This window comes from Aegilops tauschii, chromosome 7 (genome assembly GCF_002575655.3).
Source record: "Aegilops tauschii subsp. strangulata cultivar AL8/78 chromosome 7, Aet v6.0, whole genome shotgun sequence".
Classification (NCBI taxonomy): Eukaryota; Viridiplantae; Streptophyta; class Magnoliopsida; order Poales; family Poaceae; genus Aegilops; species Aegilops tauschii.
The window spans coordinates 37,185,696-37,198,025 of NC_053041.3; the positions used below are offsets into that span (position 1 = coordinate 37,185,696).

General features: G+C 48.3%; 1 pseudogene; it reads left to right on the forward strand.

Moving 5' to 3' along the window:
* The first annotated feature begins 351 nt into the window (after positions 1-351).
* Positions 352-3,557, forward strand: LOC109768646 (tricin synthase 2-like; annotated as a pseudogene).
* The last annotated feature ends 8,773 nt before the right edge of the window (positions 3,558-12,330 follow it).

Consider the following 12,330-nt stretch of genomic DNA (forward strand, 5'->3'; position numbering starts at 1 on the left):
GCTAATAGATTCAAGGTAAAAATATTGCCGATATAAGAATGCAGAATATTTTGTTTTGAGAAATAAGTCGAATATAAGTATTGCTGAGGTAGCAATTAGTATGGAAGTCCCACTCTAATGACACGGAGAAGAATTCGAAAGTTGTACAGTAGGAGTTTTGAAGCGAGAGGAACACCTCGATCCCATTCATTGGTAACCCGTCACACCCCAACCACTCCACTGTTGTTTCCTTGACAAGTTTGTGATGCCGGGATGGGACACGTTAGACTTTGTCGACCCCCAATGGCATATTTAGAGAGGGAGAGAGAGAGGGGGGAGGGGGGGGAGGAGGAGGAGGAGAGTCTAGACTAGACACACTCACAGAGAGCTTGAGAGTGATCCATGGCGACCTACCGTCCGGACAGCAACACCCTCCTGGCGGACGACTCGATTCTGGAGGTACACACGCATACCACCACATCGATCAGCTACTACTACTAACTATGTCGGCCACATGCATGATCGATGTCTCCCAAGTAGATTACTAATTTTGCACCCCACACCACATATGCAGTACGTGCTGGAGACGACGGTGTACCCGCGGGAACACGAGCGCCTGCGCGAGCTCCGCCTCATCACGCAGCAGCACGCAAGTACGACGACGACGTAAGCTCGATCTGTTTACGTTGTGTTCTTGCTGGCCTCTCCAGGCCCTTCATGGGCTCGTCGCCGGATCAGATGCGGTTCTTCTCCGTCCTGCTCAAGATGATCGGCGCCAGCAACACAGTCGAGGTCGCCGTGTTCACTGGATACTCAGCGCATCTCCAGCCGTTCCCCCCCCCCCCCCCCCCCCCTCTCTCCCCAGGACGCATAAAAATCGCCCTCTGGGGACGAGCCGACGATACAATCGGCGCTGGGGTGGTTTTGCGTCCAGCCATCGCCCCCAGACGCTGATATAGGCCCATTTTTCGGTCCACTTTCGGCGAATAAAGGGCCCATATGGGCGAGAATAGACCCATATTCGGCGTAGTTCACCGTGGCTCGGCGTTGAATTATAAACATAAATATTTTTTTATCACATAGTTCATCACAGAAAATCAAATAGTTAACAAAATAGTACAACAACAAATAGTTCAATACAAATTATATAGTTCAACAAATAAAAACTCATATTTCATCACACGTCGCGCTCGGCGTCGCCCTTGAGCCTCCATAGGTGCTCCACCAGATCCTGCTGCAGCTGATGATGCACCTGTGGGTCTCGGATCTCCTGACGCATACTGAGGTAGGCAGTCCAGATTGCCGGTAGCTGGTGATCAACTTCGGCTAAAGGACCCTGCCTGTAGTATGGTTCAGTGTCAAACACTGGGTCTTCTTGCTCGCTCTCGATGATCATGTTGTGCAAGATGACACAACAAGTCATGATCTCCCACATTTCATTTTTCGACCAGGTCTGAGCAGGGTACTGGACAACAGCAAATCGAGATTGGAGCACACCAAATGCTCGCTCGACATCCTTCCGGCAAGCCTCCTGCACCTTGGCAAAGTGGGACTTCTTGCCTCCTAGCACAGCGTTTGAGATAGTCTTCACAAATGTAGACCATCTCGGATAGATGCCATCAGCTAGGTAGTACCCCTTGTTGTGGTGCCGCCCATTGATCTCGAAGTTCACCGGAGGAGAATGACCTTCAACAAGCTTGGCAAAGACAGGGGAGCACTGCAGCACGTTGATGTCATTGTGAGTTCCTGGCATACCAAAGGAGTGCCAAATCGAGAGGTCCTATGTGGCCACCGCCTCAAGTACCACACTACAACCGCCTTTGACGCCTTTGTACATCCCCTGCCAAGCAAATGGGCAATTCTTCCATTTCCAATGCATGCAGTCGATACTTCCAAGCATCCCAGGAAATCCTCTTGCTGCATTCTGTGCTAGGATCCGAGTAGTGTCTTCCGCATTGGGTGTTCTCAAGTATTGCGGTCCAAACACTGCCACCACTGCCCTGCAGAACTTGTAGAAACACTCTATGCTGGTGGACTCGGCCATGCGCCCATAGTCGTCGAGTGAATCACTGGGAGCTCCGTATGCAAGCATCCTCATCGCTGTCGTGCACTTCTGGATCGAGGTGAATCCAAGTTTGCCGGTGCAATCCATCTTGCACTTGAAGTAGCCGTCGAACTCCCGGATGGAATTCACAATCCTGAGGAAGAGCTTTCGGCTCATCCGATAACGGCGCCAAAATATTTTGTCGCCGTGAAGTAGAGCATCGGCGAAGTAGTCGGAGTAGAGCATGCAGTAGCCTTCGAGACGATGCCGGTTCTTTGCTTTCACCCGCCCCGGCGCCGAGCCACCTCATCACGGCTTTTCATTGCTCGCCAGCAGCTGGGCGAGGGCGCCGAGCACCATGAGATGCTCTTCTTCCTGGACGTCGGCCTCGGCTTCCTCCTCCAGCAGCGCGCCGAGCGCTTCCTCGTCATCCGAGTCCATCACCGAGGCAGTCAAATCGCCGAACACCTTGCGCCCGGTGGGCGTGTACCCGCCGCTAAACTGCCCCTCCGCGGCCGGAAACGGCGGCCAAAAACGCCCAGCTGCTGTTGGAGGGGCTGCCTCGGCGAACTCTGCTATTTTTTCGGCGGGGATTGGCTATCTAGCGGTGAAGGGCGGCGCCGGGATATAGCTAGTGGCGGCCAAGGGCGCGGGGGTGGGAGGCGAGTCGGGGAAGAAAATTTTGACTTTTCACCTAACGGTGTGGGCCAACCGCGCTTTTCCCCTGCGCCGGAGCCCCCGATCGCCCCCCCAGTGTGCCGGGTTCGACCTGCGACCGCCAGGCCAAAAAACGGGCCGAACGCTTTTCGGCGTCCTGGGGACGCGATTGGGGCGTTTTTTTGACGCCAGCGCCGAAAAAATGGCTTGGGGGGGCCTGTTGGGGGCGCGGCTGGAGATGCTCTCACTGCTCACCACCACTCTCGCCCTCCCCGCCGGCGGCAAGGTCCGTCTCCGTCGTCTCTTTGTTTCATTTCATACATATACCACTAGTTCACCCAGCCGGAGCGTACGTACAGGTGGTGGCGATCGATGCGAACCGGGAGTACTACGAGCTGGGCCGGTCGGCGTCGCGCACAAGGTGGACTTCCGCGAGGGCGACGGGCTCGCGGAGCTCGACAAGATCCTGTCCGAGGACGGCGGCGCCAGGGCCGGCACTTCGACTTCGCGTACGCGGACGCGGACAAGCTGCAGTACGCGGGGTACCACGAGCGGCTGCTGCGCCTGGTGCGCGTCGGCGCCGCCATCGCCTACGACAACACGCTCTGGGGCGGCTCCGTGGCGATGCCCCGTGACAAGCCGGGCAGCTCCGAGTACGACCGCCTGGTGCGGGACAGCCTCGTCGGGTTCAACGCCGCCGTCGCGGCGGACGACCGCGTCGAGGCCTGCATCGTCCCCATCGCCGACGGCGTCACGCTGTGCCGCCGCGTCAAGTGAGATGCATATCTACCAGCCGTGTCAGATGCATATCTGCCAGTAGTGTCATTTCGTCACAATTTATGTCCTTAATTACCTTGGTTTCTGACCGTTGTGACGATCTTTGCTTTAGAGTGGACCCCGTCATATCGAATCACGTCAATGCTTCTTTTTCTTTTTGCATCCCTCGCGTGAAAGGTATCTTGTTTTCTAAGGGCAACTTTCAAACACGGTGCACCAAAACAAACACACTCAAGGATGCGTTTGATATGTTGCATCCCTTAAGAGCATCCCCAGCCGTTCCGTCCTACAGGACGCCGAAAAAACGCCGCCTGGGATCGAACCGGCGTTAATTTCGGCGTAGGGGCGAACGTGTTCCCAGTCGCCGCCCCCAGGTCACCCTCAAATCGGCACAAACACGACACAAACTCGGCAATTTCATTCCAATTTGTACAAAAAACAAAAAACATGATTTAAAAACAACTACGCCTAGCCCTACTACGCCGCCGCCGCCGCCCGCCTTCTACATGCCGAGGAGCCTATAGAACCGGGTGTAGTCGCCACCGCCGCCGTCGTCGTCGTCGCCGCCGCCCTGCGACCCGCCAGCGTCGTCCCTGCTGCACCCCTGACCAGGGTCGCCGACGCGCGGGGGTTGGACGGCCCGGGCGCGTCCTCATCGTCGCTGTCAAGGACAACGACGCCGCCCTCTTTGCGTCCGCAGCGCCGAGCTTTGATCTCCGCGTAGGCCCGGCGCTGGCGCTCCACCTGCTCGCGGACGTAGTCCGCCTTCGCCCACTTGAGGGCGGTCTCGTCGGCGGCGGCCATCTCCTCGTGCTTCTTCTTCACGGGGAGCAACCCCGGCTTGGTCTTCGGTCGGACGAGGCGGAAGAAACGAGGGGAGGGGCGGCCGCCCTCGTTGATGACGAGGGCGCCGAAGCGGCGTCTCCTACGGCTCCGGCTTGACGGGGCAGAGCGCCGGCGACCCGGAGGAAAGCGAACCGGAGGTCGCCATCTCCATTCGCTGTGGCGTCCAGGAACCACCGTTACGGCGAGAGAAGGACAGGGGCACCGGGTACTCGAGGCGTGGCGTGTTGCCGGCCTCGATGTGGTCGAGGACGGCTTCAAGGGTGCGGCCGGGCACGCCCCACCATTCGCGCCGCCCGTCGGAGTTGAGGCGACCGCGGGGCACGACGCCGTTTGCGGAGGCGACCTGGTCGGTGTGCTGGCGGTCGAAGTATATTGTCCATAGCGTGTGGCTGTCGGCGATGTACCTCGGCTCGTTCTGCTTCGCCTCCGACAGCGACTAACGGATGCACGCTATCTCGGCGCGCCGTTCAGCACCGGGGGCACCGGGACGCCGCAGGCGCTCAGCCTCCACGAGCCCGGCACCCGCATGTCCAGGGGCGCCGGGTAGTCGGCCTCGTAGAGCAGGCGCGCCTCGTCCTCGTGGGCGTCGGCCGAAGCCGTTCGCCGCCGCGGCGTCGCCTGGGTAACGCTCGGCCATTGCTCGTCGGCGGGGGAAGAGTGGGAGAGAGGGGCTTCGGTGGCGAGAGGGGCGAGAGATGGCGAGTTGTGGCGAGAATGGCGACTGTGGCGTTCACTGCCGGGGAGGTCGGCTTTTATAGCCGAAGTTGGGCGGTGAGAAGCTATGCGCAGGGTGCCGCGTGGCGGGAGCGAGCGGGACGCGCGTCGCGGCGCCTTCACTGCGCCGCACGTGAGACATCAATGGAAGGTTGACCGGCGCGGCAGCCTTGGCATTGATTCCTGCGGGAACCAAGGCGATGAGGATGACGAAGGCATAGAGCCGCTGACTCGGCGAGCCCATTCCCGTTCGCGCCAAAATCTGTTTCCCAGGCACCCCCAGTCCGCCGGGTTCAGCCTGGGTCCGCCGGCGCCAAATTGGCCCGAGCCGGCGAAAATTGGGCTTCTGGGGGCGTGGCTGGGCCGAATTTTCGGCGCCGACAACAAAATGGGGCCTGTTGGGGGCGTGGCTGGAGATGCTCTAACAGACCTGGGTGTAAGAAAAACCCGTTTTCTACCGCACACGAGGGCCTCGCTCACACGCGCATGAACCTTAAATCAACCAAGAGTCTGGCTCGCTAGGAACGCTGGAATGGCTATTTCGAATGAGTCAGGCCGAGTCGAGCGCAAAAGGGGGCATGACTTATGCGGTGGTGCAAGGGAGGAGGTATTTCCATGGAGATGGCGAGAGACCGAAATCTTCCGGTGAGGGGTGGCACGAAATCTATCCTCAACCCCCCCCCCCCCCCCCCACCACCACCACCACCATCATTTACTTGGTCATTGATGTCTACTACGCAACTTTAATCTTGTAGACTCGTGTTGGGCCTCCAAGCGCAGAGTTTTGTAGGACAGTAGCAGAGTTTATCAATCCGTGGGAAGCGTAGGATGAATATGGTCTCTCTCAAACAACCCTGCAACCAAATACAAGAAATCTCTTGTGTCCCCAACACACCCAATACAATGATAAATTGTATAGGTGCACTAGTTCGGCGAAGAGATGGTGATAAAAGTGTAATATTGATGGTAGAAATATATTTTTGTAATCTGAATAAATAAAAATAGCAAGGTAACAAATAGTAAACGGGCACAAAAAGGGTATTGCAATGCTTGAAAATGAGGTCTAGGGTCCGTACTTTCACTAGTGCAATCTCTCAACAATGCTAATATAATTGGATCATATAACCACCCCTCAAAGTGTGATGAACAATCAATCCAAAGTTCCTATCTAGCGGAGAACATAAGAATAAATTGTTTGTAGGGTACGAAACCACCTCAAAGCTATTCTTTCCGTTCTATCTATTCAAGAGTTCGTACTAAAATAACACAAAGCTATTCTTTCCGCTCGATCTATCTTAGAGTTCGTACTAAAATAATACCAAAGCAAATTCATATTCATAATACTCAATCCAACACAAAGAACTTCCAAGAGTGCCCCAAGATTTCTACCGGAGAAACAAAAACAAGAACGTGCATCAAACCCTACGCATAGATTATCCCAATGTCACCTCGGGAATCCGCGAGTTGAGTGCCAAAACATATATCAAGTGAATCAATACGATACCCCATTGTCACCATGAGTATTCAATTGCAAGACATATATCAAGTGTTCTCAAATCCATAATAGTATTTAATCCGATAACAACGAAATCTCAAAGTGAAAAACTTAATTCATCACAACAAGATAGAGAGGGGAAAACACCATATGATCCGACTATATTAATGAAGCCCGCGATACATTAAGATCGTGACATCTCAAGAACACGAGAGAGAGAGAGAGAGAGATTAAACACATAGCTACTATTACAAACCCTCAGCCCCAAGGGTGGACTACTCCCTCCTCATCGTGGTGGCCGTCGGGATGATGAAGATAGCCACCGGAGATGATTCCCCCCTCCGGCAGAGTGCCGGAACGGGTCTAGATTGGTTTTCGGTGGCTACAGAGCCTTGCGGCGGCGGAACTTCTGATCTAGGGTCACCCAGAGGGTTTTTGGAATATTTGTGAATTTATAGGGTAAACAGGGGGTGCGGGAGGCCACCGAGGTGGGCACAACCCACCTGCGCGCGCCTGGGCCCCCAGGTGCGCCCTAGTGGGTTGTGCCCCCCTCGGGGCACCCCCAGATTCTTCTCTGGCCCATGCTGGGTGTTCTGGTGCATAAAAAATCTCCAAAAAGTTCGCGGTGTTTGGACTCCGTTTGATATTGATTTCCTGCGATGTAAAAAACAAGCAAAAAACAGCAACTGGCACTGGGCACTGTGTCCATAGGTTAGTCCCAAAAAATGATATAAAGGTGCTATAAAATAATTGTAAAACATCCAAGAATGATAATAAAACAGCATGAATACTTCATAAATTATAGATATGTTGGAGACGTATCAGCATCCCCAAGCTTAATTCCTACTCGTCCTCGAATAGGTAAATGATAACATAAATAATTTATGAAGTGTGAATGCTAGCAAAGTGCACAAGTTTGATCAATGACAATTTCAATCACTTTTCCTCGCATCATAACATCAATTCTTTCTTATAAAACTTCTCATGTTAAAGTAGCAACCAATTCACATGTTAAGGTTCAAGCAATGAACTCTCTTGAAACTCAACAGCCTATGTTCTTGGTCACCAAGCAATTGCAATTCAACTTATTCAACGGAGTTTAAGTAAGAGATCCACATACTCAACCATCATATAGTCTTCTATGATTGCTAACACTCACCGCATACAGATGAGCAAAACGTTTCAACATGACACATAGAAAGATAGGGGCTCATAGTTCCGCCTCCCAACGTATTCACCTCAAGGGTGATGTCAACAATAATAACTCATGCTACCCATATTCAACTGGACATATGTGCCTAGATCTTTCCTCACCACATGATGCTTGCCAAAGGAGAAAAATAAAAAGGAATAGAGAGAAAACTTTGACTCTTGCATAAAAGTAAATACATAAAGCAAAATATAGGCCCTTCGCAGAGGGAAGCAGAGGTTGCCATGCGCTTATTTGTTTGTATGCTCAACCCCTTAGTGCAAAAGAACGTCATGTTATATTGCCCCTTATGATAGCAACCTTTATTATGCAGTCTGTCGCTTTTATTCTTTGCCATCACAAGTTCGTACAGCGCTTAATTTTCTCTTACACTAAATGATCTAACACTTTTAGAAGCAATTTTTATTGCCTTATTGCACCGATGACAACTTACTTGAAGGATCTTGCTCAATCCTTAGGTAGGTATGGTGGACTCTTGAAAATAAGATTTGGGTTTAAGGGTTTTTGGATGCACAAGTAGTATCTCTACTTGGTGCGGAATTTTTGGCTAGCAAAGATGGGGGGGGGGGGGGGGGGGCAAGCACCACATGTTGAAGGATCTATGACAATATAACTTCTATGTGAATATGAAAAAACATAAACCATTACGTTGTCTTCCTTGTCCAACGTCAACATTTTTGGCATATAATATTTTGACGGGGGCTCACAATCACAAAAGTTTTCCAAGATAGTGTATTTGCATGTGAAAGTTCTCTTCCTTATACTAATTATTCATGAATTGCTTGTATGACCAATATTGTGATTGTCAAGTCTCAAAAGATTTCACTTTCTAAACCCAATGTGAAGCTACCACTAGGCATGATATGATATCAACTTCATGATATTCAATTTATTCAACAATTTACTCATAGGATGTAAGTGAAGCACAAGAGTAAATGACAAGCTACTCCAAAAAGATATAAGTGAAGATCATGAGCATAATATTTCTTTCAGTCAAATTAATTTAAGTGAAGCAAGAGAGAATTTCTTCAAAAATAGTAAAGCACACCGTGCTCAAAAAAATATAAGTGAAGCACTAGAGTAATTCCATAGAAAAGAGCTTCGTTGACGGGATGTGAATGCCGCTTACCTAGCCTCCCTGGCAACTATTTGAGGACTCTATTTTATTTAAAAACTTTCAGATCTAAGTGTTTTATTGAAACAGCAAGCAAAAAGCAAAACAAAATAAAATGACAATCCAACAATAGCACACATCATGTGAAGAAGCAAAAACTTAGGCTCAACCGATACTAACCGATAATTATTGAAGAAAAAAGGTGGGATGCCTACCGGGGCATCCCCAAGCTTAGATGCTTGAGACTTCTTGAAATATTATCTTGGGATGCCTTGGGCATCCCCAAGCTTGAGCTTTTGTGTCTCCTTAATTCCTTTAATATCGTGGTTTCCCTAAATCTTAAAAACTTCATCCACACAAAACTCAACAAGAACTCGTGAGATAAGTTAGTATAAACCAATGCAAAAACCTTATCATTCTCTACTGTAGCAAATCACTAAAATTATTATTCAACATTGCATACTAAATGCCTCTGCATATTTAATATTTCTATCCTCAAATAGAATCATTAAACAAGCAAACATATGCAAACAATGCAAACATAACAACAATCTGCCAAACCAGTACAGTCTGTAAAGAATGCAAGATTCATCATACTTCCCTAACTCCAAAAATTATGAAAATTTACCACAGTGTAGAAAATTTGTTAGCGAAAATTCGATTCTGAGCCCGTGCTCAGATGATCTCGATATCTTTCTCGTCCACTCGCATGAGGATCCGCGCCGTTCGGTGTATTCAACGAAGTATTGGGCCTGTATCCATCCAGAAATCGTGATAAAGCTGGCGCATTTAATGCGATGGCAGTCGTTAACGTCGTCCCCGGACTAGAAAAATCTGCGCGGACCAGCTTTTTTTCTGTGCCAGGCTGACCCGTAGGTGCACGGACGTCTTAACGGCCACCCCGCATGGCCCATCCTTATCGGTTCATCTCCCACACAGCACGGACCAGCCATTCTGGAAATATATGTGTTTTTAATAACACCTGTTTTCAAGGAGGTAACAACCTCATAAGTGGGCATCTAGGTTGAGCACCTAGTCCAACGTAACGGCCTGATTTATCGGCTAAATATCTTTCAAAAGCCCAAAGGAGACCCCAAACATAATTTTGTGTAGGTCTTTCTTAACAGAAAAGCAAGTAAAACAAACTTTGCTAAAAAACATCCTAAATCTCGTGTTCTAAAAACAGATCGATTACCATCATTATCCAAACAACCACTTAGTTAGACTCAGACCAGTGGTATGGTATCTTATCCAGTTCTCTTAAAACATTTTTGCTCCATCCGTTCATAAGCATGATTGGCATGGTTTTCTCCTTTCCCTCTTCCATGATAGCTCTTAAATGGACCATGCACATTTGACGTCTTCTCAAGTATAGGGCTCCTCTGATTTAAATGTTTTTCATAAGAATTTCAGAGGATTAGAATCTTCAGGGATTTTTCCTATGTTGGTTGTTTGATGACTAACTTCTATAGAATTTTTGGTTGAATTATAGATGGGCTTTTGACTAACAGTCTACATCTTAGTCGACTGATACTTGGTTAAGTGGCCACACCCACTTGTGTGGTCAAATGACATATTTGGCATAGAAACATGCTAGCTGGAAAACTATAAGCAAACCAAGACTGTTGACAACGAAAACGTAAAGCACACTCACATTTTTGTGCTGTTATCTTCCAGGATGATAAGATTACTAGCAAGACATACATAAATATATATATAATCTAGACTGGGGTATAGGCATCCAAATTGATTGTCCGTGGTCCATATAGACCAAATAGAAATTGAGAGAAAAGAGTAAAATAATTGCAAATACAAATAAAAATACACTGATATCTGACAGGACAAAAATGTGGCCTAATTAATGTGACAATACAAGCATAACAACTTCATCGGCTGGAATGCAAGTCATAAAGCATTTCTACACACCCCAATTGCTCGAATGGGAAGCACCATGTGGCAGCACTGATCTCTTCTTTCATCCTCAGCTCATCCAAATCAGTAAAGTTAATATGATTTAATAAAGTTGGAAACGAAAAGGAAACACTGTACTGGAGGAAGAAAATTTAGACAATTTGGTAATTTGGTACGGATTAGCGATATGTAAACAACAAGGGTGAATTGCCAATATTAAACTGGCGGGAAGAAGTATGGGATTCTTCATGACTTGTTGAGGTTCAAGAATATACCAAGCTAATAATGATTAGAGAGGGTGAATCTCGATCCAATTATCGAACATTAAGAAGCAGCAAATTACTCCTAGTTCAATCCACTCTCGTATTCAGATTAACACTAAATGAAAAGTGAATTTCTAATTAAGATATAACAACAGCTGAGAAAGACAAAAAAAACCATCAAATAGTTCGTCGTCTTCGGTTGTACCTGGGAGGGCGGTGATACAAGAAATAAGAAAATAAGTAACAAGAAATCGAGAATCTGCTGAATCAAGTGCCAAGAAGGCTTCAGGTACTTCCAGCAGCAAGGCATTGTTAAGAGGGTTGTGTCTTGTTTATACTTCTCTTGAGTGGAACTTGTTTGCACTTTGTGTATTGTTCAAATTGACACAAAAAGGGAGAGAAATGGAGATCTTACCATAGAGAAGGCGACAGTCGTCATCGACTCGTCATTGCTGGCTGCACCTCGACCTTGCTCGTCGTAGTCACTATTCCTCAACGTTTCTTGTGCCACCACTCCCTCTGTCCCTCGGCTCTTCATAGTCTTGTAGTTTAGTAACTTCAGAACCACAATAAGGATGTACCATTAGCAATATTAAGAAGGTTCCTGTTATAGATTTACCAATGCCAAATACACAATAAGAAGGAAATAAAAGGAAAGACAAGGTTTGAGATGTGTGGGATACACAAGAAAATGCAAGTTACATGCCACAACCGATGTACAAAAATAATTTTTTAACCCTTCAATACAATTTTGCTCAATGATTTTCTCCTGAACTTTTAAATGTCTCCAGAAATTGGCAGGCACCTACTAGTGCAGTTTTGCTCAATGCAATTGTCCCTTCAATGTAGTGCAGATCTTTCAGGATGATGCCAATTCTAACAGCTACCATCATTTGCTCATCCAAGAAGAAGCAACGACAAATACACTGAACCACACTTCTCGTTTAGCACACGATGCACAATGACAAGCTGATAACCTGAATTCACAAACAAACACCCATCTAATTATGCATCCTCAAATTAGGGGAACAACAGTAATTTTGATGCGCCGGCTGAACTAAGCTTACATATGAATCACAAAAATAACTAAAATAAACTAGCAATTCCGTTTTGTTTTCGTTCTACAATCATTAAGACAACTAACTAGCACACCGCGTAGCATGTAGAACTAGAGGAAACCATCACATCATTTGCAAAAAATAAGAACAGCTTAACAAAGCAACTTACAGGGCTTACCTTTTTGCCCAAGCCGGAGCCTCGGGTTCAGCCTGTCCATTGATTGATCAGATCAATTGCCTGCGGCTCCCCCGCGACTGCGCA